At 38.6% G+C, this 22,572-nt stretch overlaps 1 long non-coding RNA gene across 1 annotated transcript in view; it reads left to right on the top strand.

Annotated features, from left to right (window-relative positions):
- The window catches only part of LOC133082612 (uncharacterized), a 191,251-nt gene that overhangs the window by 159,959 nt on the left and 8,720 nt on the right, over positions 1-22,572 (top strand). The window contains exon 2 of the long non-coding RNA XR_009698968.1: positions 18,401-18,474. This is a non-coding gene — a long non-coding RNA (uncharacterized LOC133082612). The remainder of the gene's footprint in view (positions 1-18,400; positions 18,475-22,572) is intronic.

Below are 22,572 nucleotides of genomic sequence, written 5' to 3'. Positions count from 1 at the left end.
GTTTTCTGGTAGCATCTTTAGGATTCTCTATGTATAGTATCATGTCATCTGCAAACAGTGACAGCTTTACTTCTTCTTTTCCGATTTGGATTCCTTTTAGTTCTTTTTCTTCTGTGATTGCTGTGGCTAACACTTCCAAAACTATGTTGAATAATAGTGGTGAGAGTGGGCAACCTTGTCTTGTTCCTGATCTTAGTGGAAATGGTTTCAGTTTTTCACCATTGAGGACAATGTTGGCTGTGGGTTTGTCATATACGGCCTTTATTATGTTGAGGAAAGTTCCCTCTATGCCTACTTTCTGCAGGACTTTTATCATAAATGGGTGTTGAATTTTGTCGAAAGCTTTCTCTGCATCTATTGAGATGATCATATGGTTTTTCTCCTTCAATTTGTTAATATGATGTATCACGTTGATTGATTTGCGTATATTGAAGAATCCTTGCATTCCTGGAATAAACCCCACTTGATCATGGTGTATAATCCTTTTAATGTGCTGTTGGATTCTGTTTGCTAGTATTTTGTTGAGGATTTTTGCATCTATGTTCATCAGTGATATTGGCCTGTAGTTTTCTTTCTTTGTGACATCTTTGTCTGGTTTTGGTATCAGGGTGATGGTGGCCTCGTAGAATGAGTTGGGGAGTGTTCCTCCCTCTGCAATATTTTGGAAGAGTTTGAGAAGGATAGGTGTTAGCTCTTCTCTAAATGTTTGATAGAATTCGCCTGTGAAGCCATCTGGTCCTGGGCTTTTGTGTGTTGGAAGATTTTAAATCACAGTTTCAATTTCAGTGCTTGTGATTGGTCTGTTCATATTTTCTATTTCTTCCTGGTTCAGTCTTGGCAGGTTGTGCATTTCTAAGAATCTGTCCATTTCTTCCAGGTTGTCCATTTTATTGGCATAGAGTTGCTTGTAGTAATCTCTCATGATCGTTTGTATTTCTGCAGTGTCAGTGGTTACTTCTCCTTTTTCATTTCTAATTCTATTAATTTGAGTCTTCTCCCTTTTTCTCTTGATGAGTCTGGCTAATGGTTTATCAATTATGTTTATCTTCTCAAAGAACCAGCTTTTAGTTTCATTGATTTTTGCTATTGTTTCCTTCATTTCTTTTTCATTTATTTCTGATCTGATCTTTATGATTTCTTTCCTTCTGCTTTGGGGTTTTTTTGTTCTTCTTTCACTAATTGCTTTAGGTGCAAGGTTAGGTTGTTTATTCGAGATGTTTCCTGTTTCTTGATGTAGGCTTGTATTGCTATAAACTTCCCTCTTAGAACTGCTTTTGCTGCATCCCATAGGTTTTGGATCGTCGTGTCTCCACTGTCATTTGTTTCTAGGTATTTTTTGATTTCCCCTTTGATTTCTTCAGTGATGAGTTCGTTATTAAGTAGTGTATTGTGTAGCCTCCATGTGTTTGTATTTTTTACAGATCTTTTCCTGTAATTGATATCTAGTCTCATAGCATTGTGGTCGGAAAAGATACTTGATACGATTTCAATTTTTTTTTAATTTACCAAGGCTTGATTTGTGACCCAAGATATGATCTATCCTGGAGAATGTTCCATGAGCACTTGAGAAAAATGTGTATTCTGTTGTTTTTGGGTGGAATGTCCTATAAATATCAATTAAGTCCATCTTGTTTAATGTATCATTTAAAGCTTGTGTTTCCTTCTTTATTTTCATTTTGGATGATCTGTCCATTGGTGAAAGTGGGGTGTTAAAGTCCCCTACTATGATTGTGTTACTGTCGATTTCCCCTTTTATGGCTGTTAGTATTTGCCTTATGTATTGAGGTGCTCCTATGTTGGGTGCATAAATATTTACAATTGTTATACCTTCCTCTTGGATCCATCCCTTGATCATTATATAGTGTCCTTCTTTGTCTCTTGTAATAGTCTTTATTTTAAAGTCTATTTTGTCTGATATGAGAATTGCTACTCCAGCTTTCTTTTGATTTCCATTTGCATGGAATATCTTTTTCCGTCCCCTCACTTTCAGTCTGTATGTGTCTCTAGGTCTGAAGTGGGTCTCTTGTAGACAGCATATATATGGGTCTTGTTTTTGTATCCATTCAGCCAGTCTGTGTCTTTTGGTGGGAGCATTTAATCCATTTACATTTAAGGTAATTATCGATATGTATGTTCCTATTCCCATTTTCTTAAATATTTTGGGTTTGTTATTGTAGGTGTTTTCCTTCTCTTGTGTTTCTTGCCTAGAGAAGTTCCTTTAGCATTTGTTGTAAAGCTGGTTTGGTGGTGCTGAACTCTCGCAGCTTTTGCTTGTCTGTAAAGGTTTTAATTTCTCCATCAAATCTGAATGAGTTCCTTGCTGGGTAGAGTAACCTTGGTTGTAGGTTTTTCTCCTTCATCACTTTAAGTATATCCTGCCACTCCCTTCTGGCTTGCAGAGTTTCTGCTGAAAGATCAGCTGTTAACCTTATGGGGATGCCCTTGTGTGTTATTTGTTGTTTTTCCCTTGCTGCTTTTAATATGTTTTCTTTATATTTAATTTTTGATAGTTTGATTAATATGTGTCTTGGTGTGTTTCTCCTTGGATTTATCCTGTATGGGACTCTCTGTGCTTCCAGGACTTGATTAACTATTTCCTTTCCCATATTAGGGAAGTTTTCAACTATAATCTCTTCAAATATTTCCTCAGTCCCTTTCTTTTTCTCTTCTTCTTCTGGGACCCCTATAATTCGAATGTTGGTGCGTTTAATGTTGTCCCAGAGGTCTCTGAGACTGTCCTCAGTTCTTTTCATTCTTTTTTCTTTATTCTGCTCTGCAGTAGTTATTTCCACCATTTTATCTTCCAGGTCACTTATCCGTTCTTCTGCCTCAGTTATTCTGCTATTGATCCCATCTAGAGTATTTTTAATTTCATTTATTGTGCTTTTCATCGTTGCTTGGTTCCTCTTTAGTTCTTCTACGTCCTTGTTAAATGTTTCTTGCATTTTGTCTATTCTATTTCCAAGATTTTGGATCATCCTTACTATCATTATTCTGAATTCTTTCTCAGGTAGACTACCTATTTCCTCTTCATTTGTTAGGTCTGGTGTGTTTTGACCCTGCTCCTTCATCTGCTGTGTGTTTTTCTGTCTTCTCATTTTGCTTATCTTACTGTGTTTGGGGTCTCCTTTTCACAGGCTGCAGGTTCGTAGTTCCCGTTGTTTTTGGTATCTGTCCCCAGTGGCTAAGGTTGGTTCAGTGGGTTGTGTAGGTTTCCTGGTGGAGGGAACTAGTGCCTGTGTTCTGGTGGATGAGGCTGGATGTTGTCTTTCTGGTGGGCTCGTCCACGTCTGGTGGTGTGTTTTGGGGTGTCTGTGGCCTTATTATGATTTTAGGCAGCCTCTCTGTTAATGGATGGGGCTGTGTTCCTGTCTTGCTAGTTGTTTGGCATAGGGTGTCCAGCACTGTAGCTTGCTGGTCGTTGAGTGAAGCTGGGTCTTGATGTTGAGATGGAGATCTGTGAGAGATTTTCGCCGTTTGGTATTACGTGGAGCTGGGAGGTCTCTTGTGGACCAGTGTCCTGAAGTTGGCTCTCCCACCTCAGAGGCACAGCCCTGATGCCTGGCTGGAGCACCAAGAGCCTTTTATCCACACGGCTCAGAATAAAAGGGAGAAAAAATGGAAAGAAAGAAAGAAAGAGGATAAAATAAAATAAAATAAAGCAATTATAATAAAAAAGAAGAAAAAAAATTATTAAGAATAAATTTATTAAGAAAAAATTTTTTTTTAATTTTTAAAAATCGATTAATTTTTTATACTAAAAATAAGAAAAAAATTATTAAGAAAAAATTTATTAAGAAAAAAAATTTTAATTTTTTAAAATAAAAATATGAAAAAACTTATTAAAAAATTTTTTTTTAAATTTTTTAGAAATAGAAAATAAGGAAAAAATTATTAAGAAAACATTTATTAGGGAAAAAAAATTTTTTTAAGTAAAAAAAAAAAAAAAAAAAACGGACGGACCTAACCCTAGGACTAACGGTGAGAGCAAAGCTATGCAGACAAAATCTCACCCAGAAGCATACACATATACACTCACAAAAAAAGGAAAAGGGGAAAAGTTAATATATCCTGCTCCCAAAGTCCACCTCCTAAATTTGGGATGATTCGTTGTCTATTCAGGTATTCAACAGATGCAGGCACATCAAGTTGTTTGTGGAGCTTTAATCCGCTGCTTCTGAGGCTGCTGGGAGAGAGTTCCCTTTCTCTTCTTTGTTCGTACAGCTCCCCGGGTTCAGCTTTGGATTTGGACCCGCCTCTACATGTAGGTCGCCTGAGAGCGTCTGTTCCCCGCCCAGACAGAACGGGGTTAAAGGAGCAGCTGATTCGGGGGCTCTGGCTCAGTCAGGCCAGGGGGAGGGAGCGGTACGGAGGAGGCGGGGCGAGCCTGCGGCGGCAGAAGCCGGCGTGACGTTGCAGCAGCCTGAGGCGCGCCGTGCTCTGTCCCGGGGAAGTTGTCCCCAGATTACGGGAGCCTGGCCGTGGCGGGATGCACAGGCTCCCGGGAGGGGCAGTGTGGAGAATGACCTGTGCTCGCCCACAGGCTTTTTGGTGGCGGCAGCAGCAGCCTCAGCGTCTCATGCCCGTCTCTGGGGTCCGCACTGATAGCCGCGGCTCGTGCCCGTCTCTGGAGTTCGTTTAGGCGGCACTCTGAATCCCCTCTCCTTGCGCGCCGCGAAACAAAGAGGCAAGAAAAAGTCTCTTGCCTCTTCGGCAGCTGCAGACTTTTTCTCGGGCTCCCTCCCGGCTAGCTGTGGTGCGCTAGCCCCTTCAGGCTGTGTTCACGCAGCCAACCCCAGTCCTCTCCCTGGGATCCAACCGAAGCCCGCGCCTCAGCTCCCAGCCCTGCCCGCCCCGGCGGGTGAGCAGACAAGCCTCTCGGGCTGGTGAGTGCTGCTCGGCGCCGAGCCTCTGTGCGGGAATCTCTCCGTTTTTCCCTCCGCACCCCTGTGGCTGCGCTCTCCTCCGTGGCTCTGAAGCTTCCCCCCTCTGCCACCCGCAGTCTCTGCCCGCGAAGGGGCTTCCTAGTGTGTGGAAACCTTTCCTCCTTCACGGCTCCCTCCCACTGGTGCAGGTCTCGTCCCTATTCTTTTGTCTCTGTTATTTCTTTTTTCTTTTGCCCTACCCAAGTACGTGGGGATTTTCTTGCCTTTTGGGAGGTCTGACGTCTTCTGCCAGCGTTCAGTGGGTGTTCTGTAGGAGCAGTTCCACGTGTAGATGTATTTCTCATGTATCTGTGGGAAGGAAGGTGATCTCCGCGTCTTACTCTTCCGCCATCTTGCCCCTCCCCTAAAGGAATATTTTAAAGCATTATTTTAATGAATGCATATTAGCCCATTATCTGAATACACTGTAATTATTATGCTATTTTATTTATTCATTCACATAATATTGGACATTGTACATTTAGGTTTCCAATTATTCAGAATGATAAATAATCCTATCGAAATATTCATTGGTCTCTAATTATTTCCTTAGGATAGGTATACATGTTCATCTTTTAAGTAAGTTCTTAACAGTCTCTCAGATTGCTTTCCAAGAAAGCTGTAATACTCCCACCTATATGCTAATTTTATAGGTGGAAAATTATATCTTACTATTCCACTTCCTTTTAATTAAAATTTGGCTAGTATAGAGACCATTCTGGATGCAAATGAAGAAGAAAAGAGTAGGAGTGGTGACTTTGACTCTTATCATGCTCCAACTATGGGTGAAAGACAGTGCCCATGGCTTCCACTGCCATCTTCTCTGAGTTCTTGTTTGGCGGCCGAGGAGCTGCAAAGAGAGACCTTTCTGTAGGAAGACTTCTTGTAATAAAACCACAATTCATGTTTTATTACCACTATTTAGCTTATTGTCCTTTCACATCAATTGTTATAGATTCTCAAACAACCCTTCTAAGGATGGTGTTCTTATGGAGATACATGGGTCCCTATGCTCCTGGGTTGCTAGGGTCCTCCATTTTCCCTAGCCTCTCTGACCATGGAAGTATTCTAGGCTGGAAGTAATAGATTAGGGGCTCGATGGCCATCATCAAAAAGTCTACAAACAATAAATGCTGGAGAGGGTGTGAGAAAAGGGAACCCTTCTACACTGTTGGTGGGAATGCAAACTGGTACAGCCACTATGGAGAACAGTATGGAGGTTCCTTAAAAAACTGAAAATAGAGCTACCATATGATCCAGCAATCCCACTCCTGGGCATATATCCAGAGAATACCATAAGTCAAAAATATACATGCACCCCAATGTTCATTGCAGCACTATTCACAATAGCCAGGACATGGAAGCAACCTAAATGTCCATCAGCAGAGGAATGGATAAAGAAGATGTGGTACATATATACAATGGAGTATTACTCAGCCATAAAAAAGAACAAAATAATGCCATTTGCAGCAACATGGATGGACCTAGAGATTCTCATACTGAGTGAAGTAAGTCAGACAGAGAAAGACAAATATCATACAATATCGCTTATATGTGGAATCTAAAAAGAGGCTACAAGTGAACTTATCTACAAAACCGAAATAGAGTTACAGGTGTAGAAAATAAACTTATGGTTACTGGGGGGGTAAGGATGGGAAGAGGGATAAACTGGAAGATCGGGATTGACACATACACACTACTATTAATATATATATAAAACAGATAACTAATAAGGACCTATTGTATAGCACAGGGAACTCTACTCAATACTCTGTAATGGCCTGTATGGGAAAAGAATCTAAAAAAGAGTGGATATATGTATTTGAATAACAGATCCACTTTGGTGTACACCTGAAACTAACACAACATTGTAAATCAATTATACCCCAATAAAATTTAAAAAATAGATTAGGGGCTCAAAATCTAACTCCAAATATAATACTCTTTCTGTTATTCTTTCTGTTGTACCAAGGTCCCTATTACAAAGGCAGGTGTACTGAAAAGAACTTAAGCTTCCAGGCCCCTCAGTTGCATAGGTCCTTTTGAAGGCCCTGCACTTAATTTTGTATTTGTAGTTTTGCAGCCTTTTTCTCAAAAAGGGCCCCCAAAGTGTATAAGCTTCAGGGATCCACAAAACCTGGATCCACCTCTACTCCACAGATAGTAGGACACTAAGAGCATAAATATAGCTTCCAGGGGTTCTGGGGTAGGAGAAAGTAGTTAGAAACTCCCAGTTTGGGCCAGAGAGGGAAAACTTGCTAGAGTGTGGGCTGTGAAACTGATCTTTAAGGGGCCCCACACACATCTCTCTCAGTAACCCCCTCTCTCAGGCAACAGACTCATTTTCTTCAGAAAAATCCTGGGTCATTGGCCTTCTCAGGGACAAAGCTTAGCTGATGTATCCAAAGCATCAAATCAGGACCCAGGACCTGGGAAGAAGGGAGGCACTTCCTAAGCTGATGACCTCATAGAGAGGGTACAGTTGAGGCCAGATTGAGCTGATGTAAAAGAAAATGGATCTTGCTGTTTATAAGTTTTGGCAGGCACAATACACAGAACAAGGACCCGTTATCTCAAATTATGAATAAATTAGACATTGTATTAAAGACTTTAAACCCAACATGATGGGTTACCTATCTTGCCTTGGCTGAATTGCCTTGTTTTCACATCTGACAGGGCTGCCATCTATGGTCAGATCCATCAGTCAGGAGTTCTCACCCTTTTTTTTGTGCCATGAGCCCCTTTGACATATGATGACACCTATGAGTTGAACCCCCTTCTCAGAATGTTTTTAAATGTGTAAAATAAATCATGCAGACTTGCAAAGGAAACCAACTATACTGAAATATTGTTATCAAAATACTTATGAAACAAGTCTGTGATATAGTGAAATAGTATTTCTTTACCAATCCATTAAAAACCAAGATCCAGTAGTGAGTATGCAAACTGTCATAATTTCAACGTAGTGATGAGCATAAACAATATTTGAGACATCTCCAACAACTGTAATATGATATGAAAATATCTGTGATTTTTATTGATGATGAAGTCACAGGTACAGCTAAGGCTAGTGTGGTTTATTGCTTAACATTCATATTTGAAGGAAATCCTAAATTTCCTTTAGATGTTTGTGAAAATAAAGATGTGATTTTTTTTCCCATTTATGTTCACAAAACCCCTGAATTTTATCCACACATCTCAACTGACCAGTACAGATGTAATCTCAAATTTTTAGTTGCTTGGTGGTAGATATAAAAGCTCCTGTTATGGGCTGAATTCTGTCTCCTTCAAATTCATATGTTGGCATTCTCATCTCCAGCACCTCAGAATGTGACTGTGTTTGGAGATAGGGCTATTAAAGATGTAATTAATGTAAAAAGAAATGATATGGGTGAGCCGTAATCCAACATGTCTGGTATCCTATGTGTGTGTGTGTCCTAAAGAGATTAGCACACACACACACATAGAGAAAATCATGTGAAGACACAGGGAGAAGATGGCCATCTACAAGCATGGAGAGAGATCTTAGAAGAAACCAACCCTGCTGATGCCTTGATCTCAGACTTCTAGCCTCCAGAACTGTGAAAAAATAACTTTTTGTTGTTAAAACACAAAGACTGGTACTTTTTTATGGTAACCCTAGCAGACTAATACAGCCCCTGAGCCAGTCCCCCAAGAGTAGAAGAACTACATCATTCTCCCAGGTGAGGAGGGGGTAGGGAGCACAGAGGGAGGGAGAGCATGTGTGAAGACCTAGAGGCAAGAGAGGGCATATGGCTCAATGTAGCTGAAGCATGGAGTGAGAAAGGTAATCTTAAAAGATAGCATCCAGATTAATAAATATCTTGATAGCCTGAAAGATAACATTTAACAGTGGTGATGATGCTGAAATTGTGACTTTGTAAAGCACTTTATGGCATTCCAAACTTTTTCACATACATTAACTTTCTGACACTAAGTCAACTGTGTGAGGTATGTAGTACAAGCAATTATTATTATACAGATGAGGAAATTGAGGTACCCTAAAGTTAGGTTCCAGTGTGATTCAGAAAATCAGAAAACAGTTTCCATAATTACAGGGTGCAGGAAAACTGGATCAATATCAATAGTAGTTGTTATGAAGTAAAAGTTAGTTTTTATGAAGTAAAAACTAAAATAGCTAATCACAAACTCTCAGTATGAAATGGACTCTAAGATAGTTATCCAAGTTTAGGTTGTGTTAATGGCAGTATAATGTCTAGATCTACACTGTCCAAAAATGGTAGCCACTAACCTCATGTGGCTAATTAAATTAAAATAAGTTAAATTAAACTTTCAGGTCCTCAGAAATACCAGCCACATTTCAAGTGCTCAATAACCACGTGTGGCTAGTGGCTACCATACTAGATAGTGCAGGCATAGAACATTTCTCTCATCACAGAAAGTTCTATTGGGCAGCATTAAATCAAAGTACTGTCCAGTGAGTACTAAGATAATATTTGGTGTGCTACATGTAAAAGAATGAAATTAGAACATTCTCTAACACCATACACAAAAATAAACTCAAAATAGGTTAAAGACCTAAATGTAAGATAGGATACTATAAAACTCCTAGAGGAAAACATAGGCAGAATACTCTTTGACATAAATCACAGCAATATCTTTTTGGATCTGTCTCCTAGTAATGGAAATAAAAAACAAAAATAAACAAATTGAACCTAATTAAACCTAAAAGCTTTTGCACAGCAAAGGAAACCATAAACAAAACAAAAAGACAATCTATAGAATGGGAGAAAATATTTGCAAATGATGCAGCTGACAAGGGATTAATCCCCAAAATATACAAACAGCTCATATGGCTCAATATCAAATACACAAACAACCCAGTCAAAAATTGGGCAGAAGATCTAAAAAGACATTTCTCCAAAGAAGACATACAGATGGCCAAAAGGCACATGAAAAGATGCTCAACATCGCTAATTATTAGAGAAGTGCAAATCAAAACTACAATGAGGTATCACCTCACACCAGTCAGAATGGCCATCATTAAAAAGTCTACAAATAATAAATGCTGGAGAGGCTGTGGAGAAAAAGGAACCCTCTTGCACTGTTGGCGGGAATGTAAATTGGTACAGTCACTACGGAGAACAGTATAGAGGTTCCTTAAAAAACTAAAAATAGAGTTGTCATATGATCCAGCAATCCCACTCCTGGGCATATATCCAGAGAAAACCATAATTCGAAAAGATACATGCACCCCAATGTTTATTGCAGCACTGTTTACAACAGCCAAGACATGGAAGCAACCTAAATATCCATTAACAGATGAATGGATAAAGAAGATGTGGTATATATATGTGATGGAATATTACTCAGCCACAAAAAAAGAATGAAATAATGCCATTTGTAGCAACGTGGATGAAATTAGAGATTATCATACTAAGTGAAGTAAGGCAGACAGAGACAAATATTATATGATATTGCTTATATGTGGAATCTATGATATGATACACATGAACTTGTTTACAAAACTGAAATAGACTCACAGACATAGAAAACAAACTTATGGTTACCAAAGGGGAGAGAGGGAGTGGGATAAATTAGAAGTTAGGGATTAACCTACACACTACTGTATATAAAATAGACAACCAACAAGGACCTACTGTATAGCATAGGGAACTATACTCAATATCTTATAATAACCTATAATGGAAGAGAATGTAAAAAAAAAGAATATATATATTTATTTATATATATATATGTATAACTGAGTCACTTTACTGTACACCTGAAACTAACACAGCATTGTAAATCAACTATATTTCAAAAAAGTTTTTTAAAAAAAAAGATAATATTTGGTGTAATGTATTCTGTATCATGTGACATGGTAACTAAGTGGCATGTATCAAAAAGATAAGATCCAAGACTATGAAAAAGCCTGGAGAGCATGTCATATAAAGAATAGTTGGAAGTAATTGGAAGGTTTTGGAGAAAAGATGACAAAGGGGAAATATATTATCTTCACATATAATTTTTGAAAGGTACAGTTTATTGGTCTTCTACTATGAGGAACTGGATCTGTTCCTGGTGCTTAATGTATAATCTGTGTAATTGTCTCAACAACTTAGCAAGATGATTTTCTCACTTCATTTTGTGTATGAGAAAAATAAGGTCAGCTAGTTAGTAAGAGATAGAGATAGAACTTGAACCCATGGCTGTTCCACTATATGCTATTTTCTACTGTCACATCATATGGAAAAACAGTTTAACTTATTCCACTATATTTTGGAGGATGGAACTGTTATCAGTGGTGGAAGTTACAGGAAGACTGATTTTAATTCATCTAAGGAAGAACTTTATAACAATAACAGTGATTCAACAGTGAATTTGGGAACCTTGGGTGAGGGTCTCTGGAAGTATTTTGGCAGAGAACCACAAGCTGTTGGAGAGAAGACTTTTATATGTAGTTTGAGGGTTGGACTTGATGACCCTAAGATTCCTTCCAACTCCAACAGTTTTTATAATAGTTTAATTATATTACATAATGAGACTTGTAATCATTTAATGTCACATAGCATCCTCCAATTAACAATGAATAGATTTTTTTGCCAATTAAAAACTATTTTCAAAGCAATATCAAAAAGATTGATTTGTACTTTTTACTTAAATTTTTTATTATCCATTTATCTCCATAGAACATAATATGAAATTGGCTAAATTTTAACATATTTTTTAGATTGCTGAAAATAAAAAGTGAAAAATGAAGTTGAAACATCAAGGAAACTTAGGTTCACATAAATTATCTTGAGGGAAATACTAAAAATTTTGAGGAGAACTAAGGAATAAGAATAGTTTTAACATATTTTCAACAATTAGAGACTTCCAGTTCTGCAACAGTACAATATAAATGGAATTCAGGAAGAGCTATATAGATGTCAAACTTCTCCCACACTTTTGTATATCTCTCAGAGGTAGAAGAATCCCTATGTTGCTTTTATTTTATTCTTTAGTAAACTTTAAAGTATAATTACATACAGAAATGTGCACAAATCACAAGGCCATAAGTGTACAGTTGAATGAATTCTCAGAGTGAACACAGGCATTACATTACCTGCACGACAGAAGGCCCTTCTCCCTTCCCGTTAAAACCTTTTCCCCTCACCTATAATGAATTAGTTTTACCTGTCTATAAACTATATACATGTAATCATACAGTATGTCCTCTTTTGCCTCTGGCTTCCTTCACTCAGTATTACGTTGTTGAGAGTCATCCATGTGGCTGTGTGTAGTTTTAGTTTGCTCATTTTCAAAGCTGTATAGTATTTCATTGTGTGAATATACCCCACTGTGTGAATGTATTTATCTATTATACTGATGATGGACATTAGGGTTGTTTCTAGTTGAGGATATTAAGACTAGTGTTGTTATAAGCATACTTTTTTCTCTTTTTAAACTAATTTTATTGTAGTAAAATAGACATAAAATTTATCATTTTAGCCATTTTTACATGTATTTTCTTCACAGTGTTGCACAAGTATCACCACTATCCATGTCCAGAAATTTCTCATCATCCCAAACAGAAACTCTGTACAGGCATACATTGTTTTATTGCACTTAACTTTATTGCACTTCGCAGACATTGGCTTTTTTTTTTTTTATTTTTATAAATTAAAGGTTTGTAGCAACCCTGCGCTAGGCAAGTCTATTGGTGCCATTTTTCCAACAGCATTATTTTTAAATTAAGGTATGTACATTTTTTTAGACATAATGCTATTGCACACTTAATAGACTATAGTTTAAACATAACTTTTATATGCACTGGGAAATCAAAACATTCATGTGACTCACGTTATTACGATATTCGCTTTATTGGAAATGAACTCACAGTATCTCTGAGGTATGCCTGTACTCATTAAACAATAACTCTCCATTCCTTCCTCCTCCCAGCCTCTTATAACCTTTACTCTACTTTCCGTCTCTATGAATTTGCCTCCTCTAGGTACCTCAGATAAGTGGAATCATATAATATTTGTCCTTTTGTGACTGGGTTCTTTCACTTAGATCTTTTTAAAGGTTCATTCATGTGGTAGCATGTGTCAGAACTCCATTCCTAAGCATTCTTGTACACATCTTTTGGTGAACACATGCATTCATTTCTGTTGGGTTCCACCTAGGAATGGGATTGCTGGGTCATATAGTCCAACATTTCCCCAAGGCTAGCACAGTCTGCTTCACTTCTTTTGACACTTTCTCTCCATACTCCTTATTCTTCCTTGCCTTCTGTCCACAATCACTGCAATGCTCCTCCAGTATGAAAAAAAATCTTCCTATTACTCTATTTTCTCTTCAACCTACTGGACCATTGTTGTTGTTGCTATTGTTGTTCACATGTATATATATAACAAAAAATAATACAATGAACATTATACACCCATTACCCAGCTCAAGAAATAAAATATTAGTAGTATCTTAGAGCTCCTCCCTAATCACATCCTCCTTCTCCTCCTCACAGAGATAACTGCTATCCTGAATTTTGTGCTGATCATTCCCTCCCGTTTCTCTATTTTTGGCCACCTATATATCCCTAAACAATCTATTGTTTAGTTTTGCCTATTTTTGAAAAAGGCATGAGAGCTGGAGTATTTATAGTTTTGTATTTGTCAGTCGTTACTTAAGGGCTGCCCCTAAGGGACATCAATTTCCAGGCCCTGCCTGCTCTGGAAGCAGGCAACAGGAGGGCTCTGGCAGCCTGGGGGCAGTCCTCAGACCAAGAGATGCAGTTGCTGGCTGTTGGGAGGGAAAGCACACTGGGGGCCAGTGCGCATGAAAATGGTAAAGGAGTGAAGTGGGTATAGGTGGAGTCTGCTCTATCTGTTGACTGTGATAGCTTCCTAAGTGAGCCTTCCTGCCTTGGTTTCTCTCCCATACGACCCATTTTCCAGTCACAGTTATTCATTGAAATACTCAACAAATATTTATTGAATACTTATGACCTGCCAGGCATGGTCCTTGCCTGGTGAATCTTATAGTTTAGCAGGACAGACAGACTCTAGACAAATAATTAAAACTGGGATGCACGGTATGAAATAGGAAGTACGATCACGGTATTATGGGGTCATATGTCTAGAGAAAGCCTATCGGAATACTTCAATGGAGTCCTGAAGGAGTTGTCTAAACAAAAGAGCAAAGGAAGGGGGCAGGGTGGGGGGTGAGGGATGAGGGTGGAAGGAGAGCATTCTAAGAAGAGGGGACCTTTTGTGCCAAATTTCAGAATTGAAAGAGAGCATTTCAAAGAGCAGAAAGTACTAAGCACAATGCCGTGGTTGTCTGGAGGAACATTTCTTAAAAATTGTGTCACAAATAAAACTTATTATGAACTGGTTTGTGGCTAGAATGAGGCTTGAGAAACTGGGACGTTTGAGCCTTCAGAGATCTGAATTAGGAGAAGGGAACAGATGCATCAGCGTGAGCAATATTTCAGAAACTTCCTTGCCTGTTAAATTAGAAAAGGCATAATCGATGGAAGTAGCACTCTGTATTTATTGGGCTGATTTTTATCTATATTTAAATCTATATGTTTTAGCCAGTGCCTGAAATGTGGCCTGTCTGAAAGCAGGAAAGATGAATTACCAAATTAATTATTTAGGGCTCTGGTCACTATTCTAATCTCTTCTAACCATTTCTTGATGGGAAACCACAACTTCTTCCTCTATTCGAGTCATCATTATCTATCGTTGAATGCATTTGGATTTCAACATGAACGTATGGATTTCACATATTTTATGTGCCAAGTCAGGGATGGAGGCTAGTGTAAATTTTAATATATTAAATTTCATGCCAAAGTAAATAGCCTTGCTTAGATTTCAGATGTGTATCTGTATGTGATCTCAGTAGCACCCCAAAGTTCCTGACTCCCTTGACCTACCACCCAGTCAGTCTGGGCAATCCCCAGCTCTGGGTAAACTTCCTCATCCATTTTCTCACCTTCTCAAAACTCCCAAGTATTGTTTAAGAAAGTCATGTAACCCTAATGATTAGTTACACTTGACATTCCTTTTATATGATATCAGGTTAAAGCTATTTAATTCCTTTGTTTTGACTCCTTTATTCCCTTCCTTATATTCATTTTTCCAATCCCACCCTTTCACTTTCCTCAAGCTCCCTCCATTACTTTCCCACTACCTATCTCAGCCTCTCTGACCAAAAAAAATATATATTTTCTTCCTTTATTAAAGGAAAAATGTCCTTTTCCTTTCCAGAAAAGTTAACCTTTCTCTCCTTTTGAATACAGACTCCATCTTTTCCAGGACCCCAACCCTCTCACTTTTATCTGCAATTCTCACTTGCTAGGGCCCCCTTTCTCGCAGCTTACAGATGTTCTCATTGTTTTTATCCTTCCAAAGCATTTTCTCAACCTACAGTTGAGAGTGGCTATCGACCTCCCTTCACCTCCATGGTTATTACTGTAAGAATCGTCTACATTCACTTTCCCTGTGTCCACTTCCAATTTACTTTTTGACCCACTTGAAACTCGTGTCACTCAAACCTGTTCCTCCTCACTGCACTGTTCCCCTATCAATACCTCACTTCACCACTTGCTGCCTCTGTAGCCTAATTTCCCTCTCTTTCTTCAAACCATTTCACTCCTCTGCTGAAATAGCACCTACCACAGTGGTTCTCAACCTTGGCTGCATATTGGAACCACCTGGAAAGCTTTTAAAAGTCCTGATCCCCAGGCTGCACCTCAAACCAATTACATCGAAAACTCTGGGGGTGGGATCCAGGCATTAGAAGTTTCCATATCTCCTTTTATGTTTCCAATGTGCAGCTGGAGTCGAGAACTCCTGCACTAAGCCTTATCTTTGGCTTCTGTGTCAAAATCCTTACCTAAAGCTGGTGGCAGGGAGGCAGTGTGATGTTGGAATCAGACAAATCTGACTTTGAATCCTGGTCACACCACTTATTATTTATGTAACTTTCAGAAAGTTATTTAATTAATGTTTATGCATCTCATTTTTCTCAACTGTAAATTTAGGATAGCAATACTTAATATTTGTAAAAATTAAATGAGTTAGCTTATGCAAGATACTTGGCACACGTAGGCCCTCAGGACATGTGCTTTCTATGGCTCTCTGATTCCTCCTTCCCTTCTCTCAGATGTGCTGAGTGTTCTTGTTCCATCCTCCCTCCAAAACAATGCCATTTCCTTCCTCCCTCTTTTCTCTATCTTTATCTGTATTTTCTTTCTTTGTTTTAATTTTCAGTCCTAATCAAATGATTCCCCTATTTTGTTCTCTAGGTAAACTGTCCTCCTATGCTGTATGCTCCTTTTCCAAGTCTTTGTCAGGCATCTTCTGGTATATGTCTTTAGCACCCAGGGTTCTTACTTGGCAAACCATAGAAATTGACTCTTATGGATTTAAGCAGAAAAACAACCTATTGAAAAGATGTTGCCTATCTCCCAGCATCCCTGGGAAAGCTGGAAAGCCAGGGTAGAAAACAGGCAAGATTGTAGAGAGGTTTCATACCTGGGACTCTGGCCAAAATTACTCAGCAGAGCCAGAGTGGTAAAGACAGCACTGCTGAATGCTGGATACTGCAGCTTCTAATGGACACTGGATCCTGCCACTGCCCTCACCTCCAAAAGAAGTCTCCCCTAGCCTTACATTTTTGCATCACTAACTCCAGATTCAAACCCCAAGACGGGCATGTCTGTTTAGCGAAAGCTAGTTTCAGCTGTACCCTAGCTGCAAGAGGAGCTGGAAAGCAAATATTTGGCTTTTTAAACTTCTGTAGTGGGAAGTGGGCTCTACCTTCTAACAAGACTTACACAGTGAGGATATTCCCTGGTGTGGGATGGGCACTCAAAAATGGCAAATGCCTATTACAATGCCCTATAAATACCTCAAACTTAACATACCCCAACCAATCGGTATTCCACTCCACCTTCACTCCTCCCACCCCTTGCTCAAACTGGGCTTGCCAATTGGTTTTCTTATTCAGTCAATGATATCACAGCTCTGATATTTCTTGAGCAATTTTCAGAATCTGTGGATTTGCTTTTCTTCTTCTTCAGGTTAGATCCTACTCCTTCAACCTTCTACATTTATATCTACTTGTACCAAATGTGCATGATGAAGCTTTCTCATTTCTTAAGACTCATCTCAAAAATCACCTCCTCCATGGGCCTTCTCTGATCCTTTAATCAGGATGACTTTCTCTTTCCTTTGTGTTCCCACAGCACTAAATTTTGCACTTATTTAGTTGCTTATATGTGACTCTACCTTACTATGCTGTTAGCTCTGAAATCAGAGATACATTCTATTTATCTTTGCCTCCCCATCACCTAAACCTAATGCCTTGTACTTAGTAAGTCACTCAAATTATGATTTGTTAGTTGAAATGCTTCATGCTAAAGCTCTTTCTTGTTGTAGATAATTATGCATATCACCAAATCAGACACGATTGAGTGTAAGCCACATTGTTGTTTTATCTGCTAAATGAAATAACTAAATTTTTAAAATTGCCAATGAAACCACAGTATGATACATCATTGACTGTAAGATGCATCCTGATTTTTAGATGTAAAAATGTATAAAAAATTTGCACCTTAGAATTTATGAAATACAGTAGTTATTGTGGTTTAATATATTCTACAAAGCCATTAGTTATGGATAATTTGCAGTATACTAAAAAACAAATGATATTTTGGGCTACGGTCTCTCAAAAGCCCATAGCATGGATACTTACACTAATCCACTTATGCTTCATTTATTTTTGATGCTTATGCATTTGACAAACGTATTCTCTGTTGTCAGGGATATTTTCTTTAAGTATTATGGTATTTACCATATTATGGTATTCTTTAGGTATATGGCTTGGGTCTAAAACTTATGAGGCTGCATTTAAATTACATGATTTGGATGTCAGGGTCCTGACGTTTGAGAAGGTGGCTTTTCACTTGTTTTTGTTTCTTCCTGCTCTGTCTTATCTGATGTTCTGGGAGGGGCTTGGGAAAAAAGCGTAGGGCTTATGACTCCCGACCTGGTATGGGGGGCAGGCAGTCATGAAGAGGGGAGTCTCTGTACAAGTGGCTAGACACAGGGAAGTTCTGGCATGGGCAAGTTTCGTAGGAGAAATCACCTCACCAAGAGATCCACAAATAGTATATGTAGTGTTTTTTAGGTAAAAAGAAAACGTTGCCCAGAGTGAAATCTGTTGCTTCTAACTTGGATTGACTTAGGTTGCTCTCCATCATGCCTCTGACAGCCCCAATTGCACACAGATGATAAGAGCTACACAGGTATTTCAGCTCAATTTATCAAGAGCACTGGGACAGGAAAGAGATGAATGAATGGTGATATATTCATTAAAATGTTTTTTAAAAATATCCTACTGCTTGCTGAGTGGTTTTGCTTCAAAAATTATGGACAAATGGAAATATTTTAAATTTAATGTTCTCTTTTTCTTTTTCCTCCTTCTCTCCTAACCCCAAGGCCAAATCTAATGGATTCCACTTTTCGCTGTGTAAATAAGACAGCGTCGTGCCCAGAGTTCCTCTCCTCCAGAGGTAAGTAAGGGAATTTATCAACCTTGTGTCCATCCCATCCCCCATCCCTCCCACGCGGATACTTAAAATAACTGCGGAGTCATAGTACCAGAGACTCCCTCAGCCAGCAGAGTTCCATAACAAGGCAAGTGGGGAGCTCTTCTGGGTGAAAATGAAGGTTCCCTGCTTATGTTTTGTTTAACCACAGCCATTTTGTCATTTTAAAAAACCTGAGGCTACTTTGAGGCTTGGTTCGCTTGAAGGTTTCTGTGAACGTTCTCAGTGGAAATAGTAGCAAAAGCTCATTTCGTCAAAATGCCATATATGTTTGGAAAGCAAAGAAAGCCTTTTTTTTTTTAAAGACAAATGTTCCCTGAAAATAATGATATTTTATTTCATTATTTAAATTCAGCTGCAAGTATTTGGACCCTCAGACTGATATTTATTTTGCCTGATTTCCCCTTCACCAGAAAGGGAAAACGTTAAAGATCACTCTCCACATTTTCACGAGCAGCTTTCACAAGGGTAATAGCTGTTGAAGTCTGTTTAAATTCGGGAGTAATTTGTTCCTTACGTAACAGAATATTTCAGAAAGCACCAGAGTACAGGAGAGAGTGCGCTTGTCAAAAACAAGGCTTTTAGTATGGAAATAAATTATTTAAATCACGTTGCTTTTCGAAGCCCAGAGGACAAAGCTAAGGAAGTGGGGGCCTGGGGAGTGAATGAGATTTAAGGTCTCTAGGCTTCAGTTAGAAAACATGTTGTGTGCAGTCTGTTATTTTGAGAGCATTAAACTCTTATTTACGGTTAACATGTAAGAGCCCATGTGACTTGATATTTTCAGTTCTATGATTGCAATGACTTGAAAGAAGTCTGTAGACCAGCTTCTCCAAGTATGGTCCCAGATCAGCAGCATAAGCATCACCTGGGAACTTGTTAGAAATACAAATTCTCACCCCTACCCAGACCTGATGAATCAAAACTCTGAAGATGGGGCCTGGCCATCTGTGTTTTAACAAGGCTTCCAGGGGATTCTTATGAATGCTAAACTTTGAGAACTACTGGTCTAGGACAATGGTCTTAGCTGAGTAATTTTCCTAAAGAATATATCTTTTCTCACCCATACTGATAATTTGAAATTGGCTTACCAATTTCAAATTTATTTACCTTCTTGTCTCACCTTCAGTAGACAAGGTAAATAACCTTCTTGTCTATTCCTATCAAACGCATCTACATACAAGTACCACTTGAGAGTAGTCAAGCGCACGAAGATTAAAGTGATCCTTATAAGCAGACAGTAGAAAGCCAACTTACTGTTTTGTTATACATTATTCTAACACTGGTCCATATCACAAATAAATTATTTGGGAAACTCGAGGCAAGCACACCAGTTGCAATTTTGAGCATCCTGGAGGATGGAGGCCTTCCTAAAATTTAACATTCCCACACATACATACAGTTTATCCTCCAGTGTCTGTGCCTTTGCATATGCTGTTCCCCTTGCCTGGAATACCACTCACGCTTTCTAACGTGTCCTACTCTTGCTCCTTCAGTCTTGAGGAAGCCTTTCCTCAACCCCTAAACTGGCACCTGGTCCTTAGCTTGTTCGTAACTTGTAACAACATGCGGTTTTATAATTATTTTTTTGTCTCTCTATGCACTAGCTTAGATACTACTTGAGTGAAGGGTTGTCTTTAATAACTGTATACCTCAGTACCTAGCACAGTACTTGGCTCGGATTGGGGCATAATAACATTCTGAATAAATGAATGAATTAAAAACCATATGCCCCATATACAGGCAACTTGTCAGTGCTCAGAAAGAGATTAAAATATTAACTATGCTCTCAAGTATCGCCCCTGTGGGATAATCTCTCTTCTCCTTCAGTTTTAGTTTTTGTTCATTAAAGAATAAAACAGTCCAGAGATTATATTAGCAGTGTGTTTTACATAGAATATTCAAAAGATATGAATAAGGGGTTAATAGACTCCTAGGAGAGCTAATTTCAAAGGACTTTCTTTTTTTCGAAGAACTGTCACATCCTGTTGTTTCATTTTATAGAACTGTATTCATCTACCTCAGGATAAATGTGCATATCAAGAATATTTCACAATTTTAAACAGCGAGAAAGGTAATGAATGTTTCAAAAGGAAGTTGAAGGCAGAGGTATTGTGGCAGTACCTAGTAAGGTAATTGAATGAATGAAGGATGAATGCTGATTGTTTGGAAGCTAGGTAAAATGCAGGAAAAACCTCAGTAGTCTAATAGAAGCAAAATGAAAGGAATAAGCACAGTTAGATGAAACAAATTAATGAAATCATGTGAATGAGCGTAGAGGGCCAGGTGTCACTGACTGTACTATTTGCCCACTAAATATGTTGCGGAAAACTGCTATGGTGAATACTTAGAAATAATTTGCACAGTGAGTCCCAAAATATTCACAACTTGGTACTGCATCTCCATTTTTTTTTTTTTCATCCTTCAGTTCTAGTGCATTAGAAGACATCTTTCTCCCCACCTGATACGTGTCCAAATGAGTGTGAACTAACTGGCAAAATGGACATTTTTTTCAGGACGCTGAACACAAATACTAATGGGTAGGAAGAATTGGCAACCTCATCTCTGAGGTCATTTTGGAAAACTTGCTCTTAAACCCAAGACCAGACGTAGAAGGTTGTCCATCGTCTTTCCCTGAAAGAATAGTGTTGGTTTAAAAGATGGCATACAAATAGGGGAAGTCTGGATGGCATGATGCTAACATACATAGGGAAGAAAACGATTTGATTTTACTATTTCCAGCTTTTTATTGCGAATATTCTTAGGTGATAAACCTGGGGAAGCAAATGGAGGAAGAAGTGATTGTATTGGAAGGGAAGGGGAAAGTTCTTGCGTGAATGCTTAATAGTAAAGTCTGGACTCATACTCAGAAGTCTAAGAATGATTCAAGTAGCGTATTGTGTAGGGCATTGCTCAGGGAACTTGTCCTGTTTATTAGAAGACAGAGTTTTCTTATCCAATCCCTGCTGAGAGGCAAAATAATTTCTTAACTCTTTACACCAGAACTAGAGAAAGGGACAATTTTAATAAAGATGGGTTACTAATTTGGAAATCAACATGTCAAATTAAGACATTTCATCAGGTAGAAATATCCCAGCCTGCTAAGGCAAATGTTGGCTTTAGCTGGATTTCATCGACAGATAAACCGGTCACTGCCACCACGTTTCTTCTCCATTATTTGTGCCCACCTACTCTTGGTAAATCGGGATACAAACCTGCTCATGAAAGTCAAGAGTCGCTGTGTGCTCATCACTGTCATCTCCCACACTCTTCCCCACACTCTAACATAGACATACCAGGGGATTAGGGTTAGCACACCATGTTTGACCTGGGTCCTAACATAATGTTTTGAAACATAGAAACAAAGGTTTACCTACAGAGTTGAGGTCCATGTATTAGTTATCAAAGAAGAGGTGATAGAAAGGGTAGATTCGTACTTTCAGGGTTAGAGAGATGAGATTTTATTTACATTTGATTGCCCTAAATGTGATCTCATCAAAAAATTGCTACCAAGAACCTGTAAAATAAAAAGCTTGTTTGTGGGAGTGTGTAAAATCAAATGGGTTTATTATTTAGGATTTGATCTCACCAAAACATGGAAGCTCAATGACTTTAAGGAAATTAGAATTTGACTTATTCCATAGTCTAACCTGCCTGGTACACTATAAATGCATTTTCTTTGACAGGTTTATTCCTTCAGCTGTTTTGAGTTTAATTGGGGTCCTCTGTATAAACCACAGACAGCTTTGGGAAATGTGGTTGTTATTTATAGAACACCACAAGCCTACACTGTACTTTCAGTAGAGCTTAAATTGGACTGAATCTCTCATGCTATCAGCTCTGGGTTCTTTTTGGAGGAAGGGAAAAAACTCACTGCATTTTTTTTTTGCCCCTGTGTTTGTACTATTAGAAAATGAAAAGAAGCTCTAAAATACATTATGATTTAATGAAAGAAGTGGGAGAAAAAGAAAGGAAACAAGATAGAATAATGGAGTTTTGAGCTTTTTTTCCTAAGAAAATGCAGTAGGACTAAATAACATAGAACAGAATTGTTACAACAGA

Source organism: Eubalaena glacialis, chromosome X (assembly GCF_028564815.1).
Source record: "Eubalaena glacialis isolate mEubGla1 chromosome X, mEubGla1.1.hap2.+ XY, whole genome shotgun sequence".
Taxonomy (NCBI): Eukaryota; Metazoa; Chordata; class Mammalia; order Artiodactyla; family Balaenidae; genus Eubalaena; species Eubalaena glacialis.
This window is presented reverse-complemented; position numbering and strand designations above follow the sequence as displayed.